This window comes from Mercenaria mercenaria, chromosome 11 (assembly GCF_021730395.1).
Source record: "Mercenaria mercenaria strain notata chromosome 11, MADL_Memer_1, whole genome shotgun sequence".
NCBI lineage: Eukaryota > Metazoa > Mollusca > Bivalvia > Venerida > Veneridae > Mercenaria > Mercenaria mercenaria.
Window position 1 is genome coordinate 55,257,789 of NC_069371.1, and position 22,964 is coordinate 55,280,752.

The 22,964-nt window shown below is 34.5% G+C and overlaps 1 long non-coding RNA gene across 1 annotated transcript; it reads left to right on the forward strand.

The window, feature by feature from the left end:
- The first annotated feature begins 18,352 nt into the window (after positions 1 to 18,352).
- Positions 18,353 to 22,511, forward strand: LOC128546591 (uncharacterized). Its single transcript, XR_008366051.1, has 3 exons — positions 18,353 to 18,508; positions 20,308 to 20,441; positions 21,092 to 22,511. It is a non-coding gene; the product is annotated as an uncharacterized LOC128546591 (long non-coding RNA).
- Positions 22,512 to 22,964: the final 453 nt, after the last annotated feature.

The following is a 22,964-nucleotide window of genomic DNA, read 5'->3' on the forward strand; positions in this document are numbered from 1 at the left end:
ACTTTTTAAGAAATCTATATGTCAAGTCTTACTTTTTAGTAATTTGTCACCCTCTGTCAGCGTGGAATAACTCTTATCTTTAATTTGTCACAAAAAAAAGCCGTATGTTATCTACACTTGAGTTTTAAAAATTCTTGGCTGAAAATTCGATCCGTTCTCTCGGTATTAAAAAAAAATTCAAATACACTTGTAAACTTCACTGAAATCATTTAACCTCGAGATGATTAAAGTTACGTTTAATAGTATATAATATACCCAATTTCTATTTTGTACACAAATGTACGATTTAATCACAGCCAGTAATCATGTAAAAGACTGTTAATTGTCAATACGTCAAGCTGTTATTGTCGTACGAGAAAATTATTTCATGTTAATTCCCTTGAATATAATTTACGTTAATGGTTAAGAAGTTTGAGCTACTTCATTATTAAGGGCTTGAAAATTTATCATAAATTTTGACTTTACATTTACAACATCATATGAATATTTACACAATAATAGAAAACTCCTTATAAATACATGTCAGATACGAGTTATACCCAGGTAAGTGCCTACGCCTTTAGTATCTTGAACAATGAATTGGGTCCAATCGCTAAGGTGACTATGTCTTAGACTTGCTGACAAACGAAATAGAATGTCCTTCGTTAAAACGTAGAGCTGGTGAAACCAAATATCTTATATATAGAACTTTCCTCTGGCTACCTTACCTAAATGATTCGTGTACCAATGATTTGTAAATGATTTCAGTTATGAGCTAGATAATTTCAGGGATCAGGCAAATCACCAAATGTTCCAAACTAACAATCTTCAGTTAATAATAATTAGCTCAAACTCCTATAGCCTGGAGACTCTATACTTGACTGGCCTTTCTGTTGAAGTTCCCGTCAGACAATGTCTTTGAATCAACAACATACGAGTCCTTTCGCATAGATGCTCGGCCTCTGTCCTCTTAATTGAAGTTGCAACTCTATATGATTGCCCTGACACCTGGATGCTCAGCGCCTATATGCTATCACATGTAGCATTCAGCTACCATATAGGTATATCCCCGATGCCTTGGCTGTACTTCGCCAATAATGCTGAACCTTGTCTATAAGCTGCAACTCTCTTAATATATCAGTAGATTACCAAACTCTGGGTCTCTGTCTCAGCTTTCCGATGCTCAGCCTATATATGCTATCGTCTATAGCATTCAACTACCTTTAAGGTAAAACTCCTATGCGCTGGCCCTATAGCTCGAAACCTTGTTAAAATTCTGCAACTCTGCTTTAGTCTATGAACTTCAAACGTCTTATTTTTAATAATTTATCCGCCCTGACAGTGTAATTGCAATAACTTCCTTATCAAGGTACTGGTGTCACAGTGAGTGAAATGAACTGGTATTGTAATACCTAAATCACTGATGCGAGAGAGTATGTTAAACAAGTTTTGATTGGCTGCACACTAAAATCTCACAGAATCACGTTTTTGGCGGTAATTGAAATTATACACTGCACTTGACAGCTTTTCTTGAAGGGGGAAACATGTAGTTTTCAAAACTACAACATTTCTTCTCTGATTCTAAAAGACTTACAGCTATTTTATAGCTCAGGTAAATCCCAGGTTGTCCATTGTCCTGTCCCTTGTTCATGAATTGTTTGGTTAATTTCCCTTTTGTCCAGTTTTCATGAATAATGACATTTCAGCTGTTTTCTAAACTGTCAGTTGTTTTTACAAGAAAACATTATTTTCATATATTAAGTAAAATCTCCATAGAATGATGCAATTTAGCTTTATTTGTTAATAGCTAACTGCTTTGATTTTGCTTCGATTTTCTTTTTCTTTACTTTATGTTATAGCTTATGCTTGTGCTTGTGCAATTCTACTATCAATCAGTATCTACATAATCTTCCAACAATGGAATAAATATCGACAAACCCTTATAAATCTTATTTTGTGACAACCCCCAGAAATAATTGTGTTCTACCAACTACACCTCTGTCACACTGAGATAAATTATTAGTTGAATCCTCGATGTGTCTTCTTCTATCGCTGGATACCGAATGTATGGTGGCATATTTCTGCATACGATAACCAGAAAGTTTCGCGAAAATAATCGAGTTTTCGCGAAAAACAGGAAAAGTTTTGCGAAAAAGTAAAAATTTTCGAGAAAATAAATGCAGATATTAAGTGAAAATTTCGCGATAGTGCCCACTTCTGCAGTAAGAAAAAGAATCCGTAAATAATTTTCATGAAAAAGGTTTAAAGTTTTTTACTTATCAAAAATAAAAATTCGGAACGCTTTTGAACAACGATAGTAAATCTTTAGTCGTGCACAACAACATATCCAATGCAGCTGGACATGAATGCGTAGTGTTATGTGCAAGCTAAAGATTTTACTTTTGTGAAACGTTATTCGCGAAAACATTTTATTTCACGAAACTTACCGTTTTTCATGAAATTTGGCAATTTTCGCGAACTTTCTGGTTTTCTATGCAGAAGTGGGCCTATACGCAAATATTTTCACTTAATATTGCAGTTCTTTTCGTGAAAATTTTATTTTTCGCGAAAATCTTTCCGTTTTTCGAGAAAACTCGATACATTTTCGCAAAACTTATCTGGTTATCGTATGCAGAAATATGCCACCATACGAATGATCTCTCTGTCATCCATCTACCTATTTAAACCATAGCAGACGTGAGCTTTGATTGGTCCTATTTATAGAATTGTTTCTGATTGGTCCAAATTTGTACATAGTATTTCTCTAACAAATATCTGGTTCCCTTTAACTATTGTATATGACATAATGTGTGATGCTGGGTTCCAGCTAACAACTTAATGAACCCAAATGAGCCACAAATGACCCAAATCCTATTATTAACAGCAATTCAACAATAATTATAGCAATGATAGCATGAAAAGGGAGTCAAGCACTATCTGTGCTTATGTGTTACGTTATCAATATATCAAACATACAAATTATTCTGACAATACATATTTTCTTAAATATCTTAGTACAGGGTAGGAACACTGTTAAAAGTCGGATCGATGCGAGTACGGATATCTAGGCTTACGCTAAATATTCAACAAACTGAAATATTACTTCTGTTAATCATTTCAATAATATATATTTTTCTTTTTGAAATTTGTTGGGCAAATTATTTTCAAGTACTCTTTTCAATTTCTTGCATACCAGACGTGGATTTCTAATGATATCATCGGTGCTGGAAAACTCCACTCGTGCTGTAGATGACGTATAACGAACTACATCTGCGTTGTAGATTTGTGTACTCAATAATTATGTTTTACGTAAAATGGGATAAAAATCAAAGACCTTGATAGATCTAGTTTCTCTTCGTTACTTATAACATATTTTTCGGTTCAAAAGACTTCATTTAACGGAAAAAATCATAACGTTTCACTGCAGATGATAAAACAAAACCTGAACTATTACGTTGTTTTCGTCTTTGTGACGTCATGACGTACTTCCTGTTTACGAAGGTAAAGTTCCCGCACGTTGTTAATACGCTTTTATAAGAAAAAAAAAGTGCTTTGTTTGAATTTATTTTTACTATTATTTGTTGAATATGGCATGCAAGAAAAAGATTCAATCACTGGTGGAAGGTAAAGATTGAAATATCCGGCTCTCGGGTACCTGTTTAAGCGGTAACTCGAAAGAGCCTCGTTACCGCCAAAAACGGTTACCCTCGAGCCAAATATTCCCATCTGCACCTACCGCCTGTGAAAGAATCTTATATTCTTGCATACCAGACGGGGATTTCCGGTGTTTTTACCAGTGCTAGATTAATCCATCTTACACCCCAGTGTGTAAGATGACTCTCGTGCTGTAAATGACGTATTACGAACTACATATATGTAGAAGATTTATGTAGTAATCATATTTAAATTCATAAAACGGAATAAAAATCCAGTACCTTGACAGTTCCTCTTTATTCCTGACAGTGTATTTCTCGATTAAAAAAAAACGTTATTTTATAAAAAAAATCATAACGTTACGCTGAAACTGATAAAACAAAACCGGACCTAAACATTGTTCTTTGTCTTTGAAACGTCATGACGTCTTTCCTGTTTACGGAAGTTGGTTCCCCGCGCTTTGTTTAATTATGCTGCTGAAAGAAATAGTTCTGAAAAGAAAGCCGTTCGATTGATTTTATTTTAATATCATTTCTTGAATATCGTATGCAAGAACAGATTCTATCACTGACTGTAACTGCGGATGAGAATATCCGGCTCTCGGGAAACTGTTTACGCGGTAACTCGGCAGAGCGTCATTACCGCCTAAACAGTTTCCCTCGAGGCCGGAAATTTCCACCTGCACCTAAACCAGTGAATGAATCTTATAATATGAAATGCAATTTTCTGTTGAAATTTTAAAACTGCTGCTCGCCTTTTAATATTTCATAATTTTTTTCATCCTGTATTTCCAAATAGAGTATTCTTTTTCCATTAGGTCAATTTATCAGGTCTTGAACTTATATTTCTTATATCGCAAAAAAATACTTATTAAATACACAAAAGAAAGGTTAAAGAAAAAGAAAACTCAAAACGATAAAAATAAAACAAGAGGGCCAAGATGGCCCTAGGTCGCTCACCATTACAGTGTAAACATGTTTGACCTAGTGATTTCGTATAGACACATATTCTGACCAATTTTCATTCAGATTGGGTTAAAAATGTGGCCTCGAGTGTAAACAAGCATTTTCTTTGATTTGACCTAGAGACCTAGTTTTTGACCTCACATAACCCAGATTAGAGCTCGTCAAAGATTAAATAAATAAAAAACATTCTGACAAAGTTTCGGGAAGATTGGAGCAAAAAGTGGTCTCTAGAGTATATACAAGCTTTTCCTTTGATTTGATCCAGTGACCTAGGTTTTGACCCAACGTGACTCAGATTCGAAATCATCCAAGACTTAATGATAACAAACATTCTGATCAAGTTTTATGAAGATATAATAAAAAAGTGGACCCTAGAGTGTAAACAAGCTTTTTCGTTAATTTGACCTGGTGACCTAGTTTCTGACCCATGTGACCTTATAAAAATCCTAAGATTTCATAAAGACAAACATTCTGACCAAGTTTCATGCACATCAAATAAAAAATGCAGTCTCTATTGCATACACAAAGGTTTTCTTTGATTTGACCAGGTGAGTTAGTTTTTGACCTCAGATAACCCAGATTCGAACTTGGCCTAGATTTCATCAAGAAAACCATTCTGATAAAATTTCACGAAAATCCAGTCAAAAATGCAGCCTCTACTGCACACACACAATTTTTCTTTGATTTGACCGGATGACCTAGTTTTTGACCCCAGATGACCCATATTCAAAGCTGGCCTAGATTTCATCAAGACAAACATTCTGACCAATTCTTATGAGTGTCAAACTGAAAAAAATTTGGTCGCTAGAGTGTAAACAAGATTATCTTTGATTTAGCCTGGTGGTCTAGCTTTTTACCCCACATGACCCAAATTCAAATGTAGCCTAAAGATTATCAAGATAAACATTTTGACTAAGCTTCATGAAGATAGGGTCATAAATGTAGCCTATAGTTTGTTATCAAGCTTTTCCTTTGATTTGACCGGATGATCTACCTTTTAACCCCACATAACCCAGATTCGAACTTGACCTATAAGTCACCAAGACAATTATTCCGACCATTTCTCATGAGTTTCAAACTTAAACTGTGGACTCTAGAGTGTTGACAAAATTTTCCTTTGATCTGGCCTTTTGACCTAGTTTTTAATTCCACATATTTACATTCGCCTTATTCTTTTCCATTGAAAATTTCGTATGAACAGCAAAAGGAAAGGCGCGAAAGTAACGTCATCGCTGTTTAGTGATAACCGACCGTTGTTTTGACAACGTCCGCGTATAGTCAGGGAGCACGTTCCTTAGATGACGTCGCAGTTGTTCCGTCAGGTGAACAGAATGGCCGGGAAGCTGATTTTAATGTTAAATGCCACAAAATATGTGCACTTTATAATATTATTTTGTTTACAAATGGAAAGAAAATAAAATGTAAATACATTGTAAAAGAAATTAAACTATTTTTTCGGTGTTCATGCGAAATGAACGACAGAATAGGATCGGCAAATCCATGAATCGCGCTATCTGGGCCATGTAGCGCGATTCATGGATTTGCCGATCCTATTCTGTCGTTCATTTCGCATGAACACCGAAAAAAATCATTTCATTTCTTAAATAACCAAAATTCAAACTTGGGCTAAAAATCATCAGGACAAACATTCTGATAAAGTTTCATAAAAATTGGGTCACAACTGTGGCCTCTACAACAAGCTTTTCCTTTCATTTGACCGGGTTACCACGTTTTCAACCCCACATGACCCAGATTCAAACTCGACCTAGAGGTCATCAAGACCAAGTTTCATAAAGATTAGGTCACAACTGTGGCCTCTAGAGTGTTATCAAGGCAAATGTTGACGGACAACGCACGACGGACGACGCACTACGACGGACGCTGGAAAATGACCGGTCACAATAGCTCACCTTGAGCACTTCGTGCTCATGTGAGCTAAAAAATCCTAAGCTTTTTGCCTACTTATTACATTCATGGTACCACATCGTTAACTACAAACTTCTTAATATTAAAGAATGATGTTTATACGACTGAATAAATATACCACTAAATATATAACCCGCCAACATTTTCTTTCAAATCCATCTATTTCCAAGTCCTGAATATTACAGAATGATGTAGTGAAATAGTTAATTTGCATTAACTTGCATTTGGTTAATTTAAAACTGTCACAGATCCAATTGAAGCGACTGGTAAATTAAATATTTTAAGAAAACAATAATTATTATAATGATTTAATGATTAAAACTTTTGAACGTAATGCATTTCCACACATTCTTGCATAAAAACTACTTTTTTTCACTGGATTTGCCCATGTATTAACGGGAAAAAACAGGACAATTCACGTGCTGTTAATAACATGTACATGATTTTTATTTTTGAAATGCTTTCCCAGGGACGTATAGCTTTCCCAGGGACGTATATATATTCCTGCGCAGATTAATATCTGGTATCTGCGTCTTGTTTCTTTCATAAAAAACTCTTCTTGTAGCATAAAAGATGCAATCTAATCCATAGAATGTTTTTCTGTATCAGTTACCAGCGCCAAACGCACTGCCTCCAACAATGTTCGTACTCACTTCTGCCTTTGTTTACTCCTTGTTAGAAGTCGGCGTCAATTCAGTTTTTGTAGATAACCGTGAATGTTTAAGAATCGCGTTTAACTTGTGCGATACTTCGTTTTCAGGAATCATATTAATGATTTTGGTAAGTATCAGTCGGTATGTTTTAATCTAATTTCTCGAAGAATTTATATAAAAAGCTTGAAAGATTGTCACTACGTTCGTACTCATCCGTACTGAAATGAGTTCGTACTCAAAACAACTCGAATCTTGAAATTGTGCTCCTGTTTACAAATTTTTAAGTAATATGAAATTATTGGTAATTATTATTATTAATACTATTATTATTATACCAGATTTATATAGCGCCCTCTTCTTGATCAATTTCACGTTCAAAGGCGCTTTACATAGTAATGTCATGTTTGTAATAACGAGAGATTAAAAAATCGTTTAAAAATCTTTGGGCCCTGGTTATGTATATTTAAAACATGTTTACCGTTTACAAGAACAACAGAATGGTAATTAAAAATGTACCGGAATCGTAAAGTCATCACATATAAAAGCAATACATTTAGTCATCGTGTTATGTTTTTATGCAAGAATAGCCTTCGGTCTCGGTCACAAACATTCCCGCAGGCTTCTGCAGACGTTAATACCCTAAAATGTAATCCCTACAATCGCGACAGCTGTAACAGCACATAAGAACATAAAACATGGTATGAGCCTCAATGCTATAAAAAGATGAGAAGGCGATACCGTATCTCTCGGAGATAGTATTTAAAAGTACTGGGCACTGAACGACTGGCAAGCCTCGAACGAGACTAAATATACCTGGAATGAAAACTGCTGGAGAACGAAATGCTTGTAGCATAAGAATATTTACGTGCTTTAGCTATCAAATAAGGGCAAACATAGAGTATTGTTGTGCGCAATGAAGTCTACGAGTCTTTTTGTTAGCAAAAGATAAATCTATAGTTAAATGTATTTAATAAATATCCATAGATATCATTTTTAATAGTTTTTGTTATCATTCTTTGCAACAACGGTTTGGCCAAGGGCCTTTATCAAGTCAAATGCGCAAGTCTTATTACATATTTTTCAATTATTCTGGCTAACAAATATATAAGAAAAGTTACCTTAAATAGAATCACAGAAGTGACGTTAACGTAAACAATACAATCGACGTACACCGGCAAAAATGTGTACGACGCATATGCAACATATTTTCTATTAAAAACGCGCTACAGGAAATGTAAACTACAGCAAAAAAAATGTTTAAGAACGGTTATTTATCAAAAGAGTTGAAAGAATATTTAATACCAAGGTAACCTGGGATCAGAGCACCGGCAGAAAGAATGGCGGAAACGGCAGAAGAAGACTTGAATGAATTTGTGGAAACAATACCAGGCTATCGCAGATTTTTGAACAAATTATACGAAATACAATTACCAGTTCCAAAAGGAACTGTCCTATTTTGCTTTCATGTCGTGGAATTATATCCACCAATTCCAGAACAAGGAGGCACGGAAACATATCAGGAGGCGTTAGAAACCAGAAGTAAAGCAGTAATTGCAACAGAGGCGATGATGAAAAGGATCGAGACGGTTCTTAAAGAAAATGTTTTTTAATTTTGACAGAGAATATATACAGACAGAATGGGTGGCTATAGGGCAGAAACTTTGCATGGCATTGCTCATATATGCGAAAATGGGATGTGGCACTTGAAAGACACGAGAGGCAATCTTTGTTTAACAACAGATATATAGATGACGGTTTTGGACTCTAGGTTCGTGGTATAGAAGAACATATAAAATGTCATGAATATAAGAACAACGTACATCCAAGAATATAATGGTTGAACTGAGCTGGAATAATGGTAGAAATCCTTGATACACTTGTCCTGATACGAAACAGAAGGTTATTTACAGATTTCTTTACAAAACAGACAGACAAACATTTATATTGTAATATTTTTGTAGATGTACACAACACAATACAAATAATGACTCCAATTACATTAATTTTTTATCTACACTAAAGTCATGTTATAAGGAATATCTACAGCAATTGTTTCAACATGTTAAGTTCTCTTCCTCTCACATAATTGCGACTTCTTCACCTCAGAACTCCCCGATAATAAGCCAAGAAAACATGAAATCAACCGTTTTTATACCAGTTACAAAATACTGGAAGCTATCCCCCAGATATCTTATAAATTATAGCATTAGCCTTGCCAGCTAGATAGCCTAGACCCTAGAGATTTATTGTGCTACATGTTGAAATACACACTGACTGACCCTAGCTGCAGAAAGTAGCAGAGAGTCTCTGCAGTGAAATACTCTAAGGGAAATAAAATTAGACAGCATATAAAATCTTATGAAATTACAACAATATGTCAACAATAACTCAAGGCAATCTGACTAAAGTACATCTCCTATTACGCTACGCATAGGATCTGAAAACGACCTATTCATTGCCTCGTTCTGACGGCCCTTTCACTAGCCAATCAGAGCCTAACTTACAACATCTTGCAAATCTACCTCTAGCATTGACTTTTGAAATTTACAATTTTTATGTCGTATTGTATCAGATAGCCGGTTAGCTCAGTCGGTAGGCCACTTGCTTTGTAAGCGAGGGGTCCCGGGTTCGAGTCCTGGAATAACTGCATATTTTTCTTACTCTTTGACAATCGAACAAGTCGCCTGATTGGATAACATAAAAATAGCAATAATGGAAATCCAAAATATACAGAAGACGAATGTGAATGGGTCGTTCTCAGATCTTCGTTTAGAAGATCAAGTACTTTAGTCAGATTGTAACTCAAGACACCCTACCAATGTAAAGAAGGCTATACCATACTGGTCCGAGAGCTCACGGACTTTTATTGCAACAATTGAGGCCAAAAGAAGTTTATACATTTTTTGAAATAATATTTCATATCCTCCAAGAAAACCCATTTCTTAAGTGTCAAAGCCGTGCCTATCTATATTTTGTTCACTTATGTTTGTGATAGGGGAGGTAGAACTTATTTCTAAAAATTTAGGGGATAGGGTAAAGTTTACGTCTACCATTTTTTCACTGTTTAATTATAGTAACTATCTGATTGTCAGTAAATGTATATATGTCAACCAATGTCAGCAAAAAGAAATTCATCAAAAAGGAATGAAGAACAAACTTTATATTTAAGGTCAAAGGTCAAATTTATGTGCAAATCACAAAAATTGGCATATTTGAAATTTATTTTTGTTCTTAAAAATTAGTTTGATATCATAAGTCACTCAGTTTTATTTATGAAATGTGTATATATCAGCCAAAGTCAGAAATGCAAATCTTCTTGCAAAACGTCAAGGTCAACCCTGATAATTGAAGGTCAAAGTTCATTTTCATGCAAAAATGTGAAAAATGTTACCTTTACTTTTTTAAATCTGTTTATTATGTATTCACATTATTAGTCAATGAAGTTAATTCGTTTTAATGTCTGTATGTCAGGCAAAGTCAGTAGTGCAGATGTAACCCCAAAACTGCCAAGGGTAAAGCTTATATCAAAGGTCAAAGGTCAAATTTATGTGAAAAATTGCATGAATAGCTTCCTGTTTGAAATATAATAGCTATTTCTAATCATTATTAGTTATTGCTCGTGATTTGTTTTAATGTATATGTGTCCCACAAGGTCAGTAATAAAGATATCGTATGAAATCAGGCAAGTTCAAATGTGATATTAAGGGTCAAAGGTCATTTTCATGTAAATGAATGAAAAAAATAGCTCTTTAATTTTTGTTCTTGTTAATAATATCTTGTCGATGTTATCCATTAATATCAGTTCATTTTAATGTATAAATGTTAGGCATTGTCTGGTATGCACATATAATTTCAAAACATTCAAGGTCAACCATAATACCAAAGGTCAAAGTTCAAAAAAGTGAGTAAAATGTTGCAATAATATCACCTATTTGTAATAATTTTTATTGTTTAAAAGTATTTGTTTTGTCATTTTTGTAACTGATTGTTGTTTATCTTACTGTATATATGTCAGACGATGTCATGAAAGAGACAATAAGTCAAGGTCAAACCTGGTGTTGGAGGTCAGGAGACACTTTTGTATAAAATCACAAAATGTAGCATTCTTACTCACTACTTACTCAAAAATAGCTTGTTGATATAATTCACTGTTAGCAATTTACTTTAATGTATACATGTCAGGCAAGGTCAGCAATGTAGGTCTTATCCCTATAAGTCAAAGGAAAACCTATTATCAAAGGTCAAAGGTCACATTTGTGTAAGAATTCGCAAAAAACAGCATTTTTGCATTGAGTTTTCATTATTGTATAGGTTTTTTTGTCACTACTAATAAAACTGATCATTATTCATTTTAAAGTATATTTAACAGACAATATTACTGTTGAAATAGTAATGAAAAATTAGTCAAGGTCAAACCTGACATTAAAGGTCAAAGGTCATTTTCATGTAAAAATTCAAAATACAGCATTTTTAATTTCTTCTTCGTTAAAATTATCTTGTCATTTTTTTTCATTGAAAATAATTCTCTCTTATGTTTATTTGTAAGTCAATATCAGCAATGCAGCAGATCAAATTTGCGTGAAAGATCGCAAAAATAGCATTTTTGCAATACTGTTCATTGTTTAAAAGTATTTTGTCATTATTAGTATCTTATAGTTATTCCTTGAAGTTTCATATATATATGGGTCAATGTCAACAATGAAAATATCATAAGACATGAGTCTAGATCAGCCCTGATGTTAAAGTTTAAAATTCATTTTCCGTTAATCAATTCAAAATATAGCACTGTTATTTTATTTCTTTGTTCAAACATATCTTGTCGTTATAACTTGATGTTAATTCATTTTCATATTAACCTTTACTTACTTACTTCCTTACTGCGTTCCATCTTCTTATGGCCGTTTTATATCTTATGATTAAATGCGGCAATGAACTGTACCGTATTCTGCAGGTCGCTGGCATATCTCCACAGCTTGGTCTCAAATGGGATGTCTGTTCGCCAAACTTTCTGGCGTGCTTCTTCCAGATAGGAACAGCTCTGCAGAATGTGAAATGGTGTTTGTTCCTCTGATCCGCACTGACATTTAGCTGTCTCTACAACACCCAGCTTTTTCATATATATTCTCAGGCCACAGTCTCCAGTGCGCAGACGGAAGACAGTTAATTGACAGTGCCTGTTTAGCTTGTGTAAACTGTCAAGTTTTGGCAGGTAGCCTCCATTTATGTTCTTCCAGTCTGACGCAAAGCTGTTCTGCCACAGAGTCTTAGTTTCTCTGTATGAAGTTGGAGGTTGGGGCTGTATTTGCCTGGTTGCTTCCTTCGCAAGTTTGTGCGCAGCTTCATTTCCAGCTATGCCCACATGTGCAGGAATCCATCGAAATGCTCTATTGTTGTTCTCAGACAGAAGATTGATGTTTTTTTCCAACAGCTGTCTGGTTAAGTTGTCTGACTGACCTGCTGAGACAGCCTGAAGAGCTGACATGGAGTCTGTTAGGAATATATTGTCCCTTTTCTCCTCGCTCATACAGTTTAAGTGTCGCCGATGTGAGGGCTTGCATCTGGATCTGCAGTTGGAGCATCTCTTGCCGACTGGATGAGAGAATGTGAGAGTAAAACTGTTGGCACTGCCTTTTCCACTGATCCATCGGTATATGCTTGGATCCAAGAGTGCGCTGGATAGCGGTTATTGATCATTTCTAGCGTAAGAGATTGTTGGTAAGCCTGATGTTGCTTACCTTTTTAAAGGGGGACAACTTCTTTAGAATATTTTAAGTATCCAATTCTATGGGATAGAACAGTAAAACATGTATTGGACAGATAAGTTGTTGGTCAAGATGTTGTTCGTTTACTAATAATTTCTGTTGTTTTGTGATATACTGCTAAACCTTAACTCTATATAAAAAACTACAATTCATTAGATACAATCCGACAATTTTACTCCTTTTCGCTTCTTCCAGTGTTTCTTTTCGAGACATTTAAATTCTTACCCCGCCATGTTTACCTAGCATGCGATAGGAAAATGCCGATTTCGAGTAGAATGGGTTTTCCGCGTGAGCTGATCTGTAGTTTCGGCGTCTGTTAGCGGAACATGTACTTTTTCTGGTGTTTCTGTCACAACATGGAAGTACTAATTTGGTTAAAAAGTCTTGTCGGAACTTGAATTGGAAGATTATATTAACATTACGGATTTTTCATTACTAGCGAGAAGTCTGTAAGCAGTTCTGTTAAAGAACATAGGTGCTCTGCCAATGTGACAGCTATACATGAAAGAAATGATCTTAAACTCAATCCTTGCTTTTAACGGCAACCAATGGAGGTCATACAATGCTTGTTTTCAAATTTCCTCCTGTTAAGGAATTTTTTTTTTGCATCTTTCGCACCTCACTGTTAGCTACAGTATGACATTGCAGTAATCCAGATGTGAAATAACTAGAGACAAAACTAAAATTTCAGTGGCTGCTTTGGTTAAATATTTTTGGACATTCTTAATTTGTAGGTAATTCAAAATGTCTGTACGAGATTTGCGATTTACATGGTCTTTAAAGTTCAAGGTTTCATCAAGAAATGCAGCAAGATATCTTGTGCTTTCACGTTTGATGTCACCACCAGCAATGTTAATCGAATTTGTAAAATATTAAGGTCTGCTACCTAACATAATAAATTCAGTTTTCGAAGTGTTCATTTTCAGTTTGTTTCTATTCATCCAGTCATTGATTGTAGCTACGCACCGTTCGAGTCTCCGACCGCTTGTGATTCTAAGCTTTTATTTGCTATATGATCATGAAGCTGGCGATCTGATGAATATGCACTGTTGATATTAACGTTACAAGTACGAGGCCTTAAGTAGGAGTCTAACCATTGAAGAGCTGTTTCACAGACACCATATTGTGATTTTAGGACATCTAGCAGAATGTTGTGGTCAACAATGCCACCCTTAAGTCAATTGCAATAAGGGCCGTCACTTCCTGTTTCTCCATACCACTTAGAAGATCATTAACCAACCGGAGCAGCGCTGATTCAAAGGAGTGATATGTCCTATATACAGACTGGTTCTTAGGCAAAAGACTGTTACTGTGAATTTCTCGTAGTAAGAGTAACAGTAACTTGAAAAGATAATTCGTACTTTTTCTGTGTGCATACGAGTAGGATTTCATTATTTATGTATTTTAGTTAAATTAAATTTTAGTTATTAAACGTTCAAAATTTAATTTTCTCACAATCTCTGCTACCAATATATACACGTCTAAGTATGGGAAAATATCTAGAAATATGAGAAAATCAAAGAAAACACTTTCAGAACTGTTAGACGCATGACTGTGTTATCCTGCATAGAATTTTACATAGATAGCTTACTTTTCCATGTCATTGATATAACATACACATGATTAGTATTGACAAACGGTGTCAACTCAACAATATCAATCTATAAACGGATTGTTTCCCTTGTGTAAAGAGGGCTTAGGGCATGTCTCTACTGAAATGCCAACATAAGAGCTAGACACCCTTTTTCAAAAATAGAGTATTTTTCGATGTTTATTGAACTTCTTTGAGAAGTAACAGACAGGATGGTTAATTTCCGAGTTGTCTTCTTGTAGCAATACCCCAGCAGCTCCAGTATCAATAGCAAACTACTAACTTATGGTATGAGGAGCGGTAGTTTAGTGGTTAAAGTGTAGGCCGCTCAACCCGGGGGTCGTGGGTTCGAGTCCCTCTAGGGTCACGACCAAGATTTCTCATATGACACCAGTACAGATTTTTTCAGGAAGCGGACCCGAGAGTGGTTCAAATAAGCTTGAAGCTTTCATCACAATCGAGCTAAAAATTAGTTTAAACTAAACTTAAATGGTATTTCAAATTTTAGTGTAAAATGTACTGGTTCACTCTTGAGTACGGCCTTCGATTTTCGAAATGATTTTTGATATTTATCATTCCAGATAGATTTTAAATTTTTAGTAAGTAAACTTATTTAGGGTTCAGCACTTGAAGAAAAATTTTGAAAAAAATATCTGTAATATCAAGCCATACCAAGGAAATGCATAACTTGTTTTACACTGGTTAGAACTGGAAATTCAGAGATTGATTCATCCTTATCATCAGTGAGTTTAAGATGACTCTGTCTCACAACATGACATAAGAAAATAACAGAACTTGTGCAAAATTCACATACAGATCAGTTAATTATCACTTTTGCCTCACCGACACTTTTGAATAAATCCTCGATCGTTTGTGGATGACTGCCAAGTATAATAGAATAAGATGACATCGTCATCACATCCATTAAATCCAGAAATAACTGAATTTACAATAGCATCGAAACGTGGCAGGTGAATTTTTCATACACAAAGGCATGACTTTGTATTGAAATAAGTCTTCTGCTGTGACCATTGCTGAAACTTGTTTAGCATACAAATTTTGCATGTTCAATTTTATCAATACAGTCGTCAACTCTAGGTATAGGAAATGAACCAGTTTTTTGTGACGCTGTTAACTTTCATGTAATCTGTACACAAGCGGTAAGATTAATTAGGTTTCGAACAAGAATACATGAAAAAGTCCTTGTTGCTTGGTTCAATGAAATCAATGTCTAACAAGTATTTTATTTCATCTTTTAAATATTCCTGTTTTATTGGGTTTATCCTGTATGGATTCTGTTTGACTGGAGTAGAATCTGTAAGTTCCATGTCATAAAAGATTTTATCAGTTCTAGTAGGTATATCTGGAAACAAATTATCATATCCATAGATTAGTTGTTTCAGCTCATCTCTTTGTTAAGGTTCGAAATGAAAAGATTTTTCATCCAGGTCTTGTAGGATGTCTGAATTCTAAACTTTTATTTGACCATGGACAGTGCTGTTATCATGTTCAATGACAAATTCACTAAAATTTTCACATTCATTACTATTAGGTAAAATAACACTAAAGGGTTGTGGGACAGAGCTATTTCTATCAATATACTCTTTTAATATGACATAACCTTTTTTGCTTGCGCCTTCCGGCAGTGTTAATAATGTAATTCAGATCATTTGACATTTTTCAAAAGTATAAGGCTTGTAATGGTTTACTAGGGCTGTGTAAAAGAGCCAAAACTCTTTCACCTGGTTAAAAACTTCTTTCCTGGGTATATTGATCATGTCTTTATTTCATTTTGTTTTGAGAAGATCGTAAATTTGAACGTTCCAAACTTTTGTACATACAGATACAAAATGAAGAAAAACACATGTGTCGCAATATTATAACAGTTTGTTCAATCTAATTATAATGGCAAAATAAAATAAAGTAAAAAGTGCATTTTTATAGTGGTTTTAGGTTAAACAGACCTATCAACAGACATACAGATAAAGCGATTCATTTACATAATCATGTAAGCTATCACATGCGCGCTACATATGAAGACCTTTAAACTGGACGCTCTACATTTGTCGTATATTTGGAATGATATAAAGCCAGATGCACTTAGTGTTTGCACAACAGGGCCTTTGGAATTGAACAAAACTGTGTAATGAATCACTGTTGATTGTTTATCGGCCTTTGAGGTTCGAAATAGTATATCCATTTCTCATCCCCTGTAAGAAGTTCATAAAGTCTCCTTTTATTTGTATTTCTATAGATTGTTTGAAGTTTTTTGCAACATTATCTAGATTCACCTTTGTTGAATCCCCTTACCGACATATATACAATGGCTTTGGATGGGGAAGAATCACTGTAAACCGTTTTAAATTCTTGCAGATACCGCTATTCTTGTATATTCAGAGAACAAAATGTCTTTATATAGGGCCTAATTTCCTTCCTACCAGGAGTTTTCACGCTTAAGATAAAATTACACCATTGTATACTAGTGATGTAACTCTCAACTATAACACAACCAACTGGGTTACATTTTCAATGTTGAAACTCCCTAGAAGCCCATGAAAAGTCATGCTTTTACCTGTTATAGCTTTACGGAAGCGTGTCTAATTTTTTAAATTCCTTTCGTAGCATTGTCTTCTGAAGGACAAAACAGACAGAGCAGCAGAAATGTATATAAGGCCTACAAATAACTATAATGGCGGTTTCAATTTCCATAGATAACATAGTTTATATGTGTTCATTTCAACCGTTTTCTTAAAGACTAATGACGAAAAAATTAAAACCAGTGAAAATGCTAGAATATTGTAGGAGGTGACTCGGTGAAACACGGAATGTCCATACTTATCCATATTATACTGTATACTTTCGAGCTTACTTGAAGCGACAAAAACCAATTCCTAAAAAGTAATCACTAACACATTTCTGTAAATGCTGCTGTATAATTATTATGGATATACAATGTATATAATCATTTTGGAACACAAAACCATTTGCTTTATTTATTTCCATCCAGAAGGTCCATGTGACAATATAACAATATATATAAATATGGCGACATGTAAAAGATGTATACATCCTAATGACATATGTAAATTTCTCATAATAATAATATTATTATTTTAAAATATATCTGCCAACACCATTCTATCCAGTATACATGCAAATACCAATGCACACGCAATTTGAACTTTAACGCTCTGTATATCACATGTACAAAACGAATATTTTCCAATAAAATGTTTTCATAAATATTTCTGTCATCTCTTAAGCTTCCAAATTTCCAGATCGTCTCACGTGTTGCTCGAAAAGCGAAACTAACAAGGTGTGACATCTGGATTTTACTAGTATATCCTTATGTCGCTAATAGACGGAATCAGACAAATAAATACATTAGATGTACGGAACGTTATATTTTTCTATGTAAACATTTCATTTGTTCATTTATTGAATTTTGAACTGAAACAACATAACGAAATAAATGTGTATCTACCAAACGTAGTATTATTAGTTACACTGCTTGTTGGTGACAGGATACGGGATATACGCTGTCGAGGAAATCCATAACAGGCGAGAGCGAAGCGACAAGCTGTGTAACGATTTTATCTTGCCGACTACACTTTACTGGCACAAGACCACAGTTATTTGCCCTTGGTTGACCACAATACGGAAGTGGTTACGCGGAAAATAGTTCCTCTGTTTGATGGTGAATATTGGTGGATTTTTGAGTGAAAGACCTGCAATAAATGGTATGATTTAATAGAGGAGATATGAAATAGTAGGTACATGTACAATTTGACAGAATAAAAATGTCAGAATATGCATAACATGACTTTTTGATAGGACCTGTTTTGCCTGTTTGCGGCCATCTAGAGAGTATTCTTCATACGCATGTGATTTGGTTCAAAATGGTGGAAAAAAGAGCCGGTCAACCCAATGTTTACTGTGGCTGGAATTTTTTCTCTTGGATAGTTCTGTTGAGTTCAGGTATTTATAGGGTTTGGAATGCATGCAAATTGCTATAGTGTCCAGTGCCTATATAGAACATATAGTAAAAATAACTGTGGTCTTAGGCCTGATATAGTGGAAAATGTCAGAAAGTAAATTGTCAATATTTTTGTTATTTTTCAATCTACATGGCTGAAATTTTGACAGTGAATGGCTGGTAGGCATAGAAATCTGGTAAATATTTAGATTAATCATTACATTTGCTGAAATTGCTTCAGTTTGGATAAAAAGTATACATGCACTTGAAACTTGTGAAAAATCCTACTTTCATTTTACATATTTCTGGATTTTTTTCTAATTTTGCAGGTTTTCATGCATGAAATGCATTTTTATAAGTTCTTTGTTTGAAACCGGTATGCGGAAAACAAAATGGGGTATTACAAATGCCGCGATGTGATATTTTTGAGTCGGCTAAAGGCTGAAAGCCTTTTGACGAGTCCTTGCTGTTCAGCGATTCTCTAAATGGACCGAATAACACGTGAAGGGATGTAGTTCCATTAGATTTCTCAAATTTCAAACAGTTCACTGCATGAATTAAGTTAAGTTGTGTCAATTCCCTTTGCTATGACCATATTACGATGTTATCTGTCATATTTATGACTTGTAATTGTGCAATACCCGAATGTAACTATTAAGCATAATGTGCATTTTAAATTGCGCAGGCTTACAAAGCTTGCGTAACATCCTGCGAAAGACAAAAATAGTTCCACAGGGCTCCAGATAAATGCGTATTAGCGTAAATTACGTATAGAATAATGCAAATACGCATGTCTAATAATTCTAAGCGTATAAAACGTATATAAAATTACAGAAACGCACACATGCTCTTTAAAAACAAAATCTGAATCGTCTGGATGCTTAGGTAAATAGCCGTTCAGCCTTATTCTGCCACATTGAACGTATACACGCATCGTATGATTTCTATAAACTTTGCGTGGGTTGAATTTTGCAGTCAGTAAACGGATAAATTACGGAAGAGAAGCTCTTACTGGTTTGTTTAGTTACTACTGATACTAAAAATGATTTAATTCTATTTTTCGAGAAATAAACAAATCGGCGAAACATTAAATTGTATTTTCTTGTAGTTTTTGAAATCGAAAGTAGATCGTCAGTTTGGCTGCTTTCACGAAACGAAACACTTTTTTATGAAAAGATTTAAATAGAGGTAATTTAACCGTAAACTTCATGTCAGATACTGCCAATGCTGCTAAATGCCTCGTTCATCAAAATTTGTAAAATATATTGTTGAAACTGGAGAAAAGTGTAATCGTATCCGGATATAATATTTTGGGTAAATATCGAGCTGTGTTATGAAATTTTAAGAAAAAGAAATTAAAAACAAACTGAAACTGGTATACTATACTGTCAGTACATCAATCATTAGCCGACTCAGGCCCTTCAGGCCTTTGATTTGATTTTTTAGAAATTTGAGCTGCAACTGAGGAAATCTGACCTAAAGTCAGATATGTATTTGTTTTCTATTCTTGTTTATATAAAATTGCTCTTTTGGTTACTTGAACTTACACAGTACACACAGTCTGAAAAGTGAAATATGTGTAATCATAATCTGTGCAAGAAAAATCAGTTCAAGGGCTTGAAAATTGGACAGATTAGGCCTGAAATTGGCATATTTTAATTGATTTTGAAGGAAAACAGGCAGATTTTCACACACTAGACTTGCATATTGGTTTCCTTAATGCTTAATTGAGTATAAATCATCATATCTGAGGTCCTGAATTGTATATTTACTTATTCTGTTGGATTTCTTACACTTTTAGTACCTAAAAACCTGAAATGAGAGCGCTCGGACAATGTGAAGTTTGTCGCATAGACGGGGATTGACCGCCTTTGTACATATATGTCCACAGCTTCTCAGATTTGACCGAAGACAGTTGTTCGGTGTTGTGAATGGGTAAATAATTCCATTTTAGATGCTTTTAATCAAGATCAGGTGATTTCTGTGATTTTGTAAAATTTAATAGACTTCGTTAAATGTGTCGGCAAGCGAAAAAAAGCCAGAAAATAGAATTGTAGTGGAATAACATTATTTCAGCCAGTTTTGCCATAATGACTACTTTCTAAATCATGTGTGGTAGTGAGATAACATTTATAATCAGTTACCATGAAATTGGACAGGAATTTGTTCATAATAGTTGATGCAGTAAGCTGTATTCCCAGTGTGAATACTCAATTCAGATTGTAGCTAATTTCCCCTGAAAATAGTAAACATTGCTTCAGATCTAGCAGTCAGTAAAGCAAGGAAACTGGACAGACTGCTTTGTGATTGATAGTTTTGTTATTCAGACTGTTTGTTATGACACATTTTACTTACATAAGACTTGAATTTGAGGTTTTATATTACATTATGACAGTTTCAGTATGGGGAAAGGAGACTGTGATATAAATATTCATAGAAAAGTTGCTTTTAGGGGCACTTTTTAGCATTTCACACTTTCTTTGCAGTCAGATTGTTTTGAAATATAGTTTTCACATACATACAATCATGTAAACTGATTAAGTATTCATTCTAAGAAATTATGACTAGCTCGACTTATATTTCAGATGTTGTTCGGCCGAAGGCCTTCCAGTCACACAGAAGATCCTGGTTCGGTCACACGAAGGGTCACTTCCATTGATATTAGTCACAGGAAAAATTAGGAGCACCAGTTGTAGTTTCTCAGGTTGATATTTATTAAGGTTTTTGCTGAAATTAAGCCAGTTTGGAACATTCAGCAGGCAGTGATGTACATTAAAATCATTCTTTATAGAGATAGGGGCTGTTTTGCCAGAATGCTCAGATGTGATACACAGTGTAAGATTTTGTGCAGTGTAAATGGTCATGGTGTGCATGTTTCATTTACAGAGTGCACTGAATGCCTGTAAACTGTAAGATTTGAGTGAAATATTCATTCCAGAAAGACTCATAAGCTTTTTAGTAAGCTCACATATTGGATTTTCAGAGCTGTTTGGCTCATTTTACCTAGGGTAGCCATAAATGAATGATCACTGAAAAGTATATGACACATATATGTACAAAAGCTATTCATTCTCATATTTGCCACATACTGGGCTGCTTAAAAATGGCAAATTTGACAGCTACAGGATTTTTCTTAGTTCACATTTTACTTTTTCGTGTGAGTAGACTCCGCGTTTTGACGTGCTTTTTGTAATATGAATAGTTTTCCTTAAAATTGGAACAGTGATATTGTAATCAGACTTAAAGTGGCTCTTAATTTGGATAGATGTATATTAAGGAAACATGCTGTTTTTTATTTTGGGTGAAAATCTCATCAAACAAAAAAGTTATAGAATTTTGCGTTTTTTTCATCTGAAAAGTACGCGAACTTTTTTTTTGCTCAGATTTGACCGATACCATGTGTAACATTGGAAGCTGTCAAATTTTAGTGCATAGTTCAACAAAGGTGTAACTTTCAGATTTAATTTGCTATACATCTGAGATTATACTGGTAAAATATTTTTTAGTTTGGAGAGAAAATAGGTCTAAATAGGCACAAGACCACAGTTATTTGCCCTTGGTTGACCACAATACGGAAGTGGTTACGCGGAAAATAGTTCCTCTGTTTGATGGTGAATATTGGTGAATTTTTGAGTGAAAGACCTGCAATAAATGGTATGATTTAATAGAGGAGATATGAAATAGTAGGTACATGTACAATTTGACAGAATAAAAATGTCAGAATATGCATAACATGACTTTTGATAGGACCTGTTTTGCCTGTTTGCGGCCGTCTAGAGAGTATTCTTCATACGCATGTGATTTGGTTCAAAATGGTGGAAAAAAGAGCCGGTCAACCCAATGTTTACTGTGGCTGGAATTTTTTCTCTTGGATAGTTCTGTTGAGTCCAGGTATTTTTATAGGGGTTGGAATGCATGCAAAATTGCTATAGTGTCCAGTGCCTATATAGAACATATAGTAAAAATAACTGTGGTCTTAGGCCTACTTACATGCTATAATCTAATATTTTGTAAATTAACAAAGCGGCAGCCATTTTTTTTTAAAATCAAAATTCATATCTGAAATGTACTAGCAGGATATTGAATATATCCTGTCTCCACGTGACGTCTATTGACCAATAGAAATGCAAGACACTTGTAGGAGGCAAGATAATGTTGCGTATACGTACACTCAATAAGTCATAGAGTCACGTCTTGCTCGAAAGCGAAACTAACAAGGTGTGACGTCTGTATTTTTCTATATTTATGTGTCGCCAATAGACGAACCTCAGACAAATAAATACATTAGATATACATAACGTTATATTTTACTATGTAAATATTTTATATATTCATTCGTAGAACTATGTATTGAAACAACATAACGAAATAAATGTCGTATCTACCAAACGTAGTAATGTTGCGTATACATACACTCAATGAGTCTATAACTATCTTTATGCAAGCTCAGTATCAGCT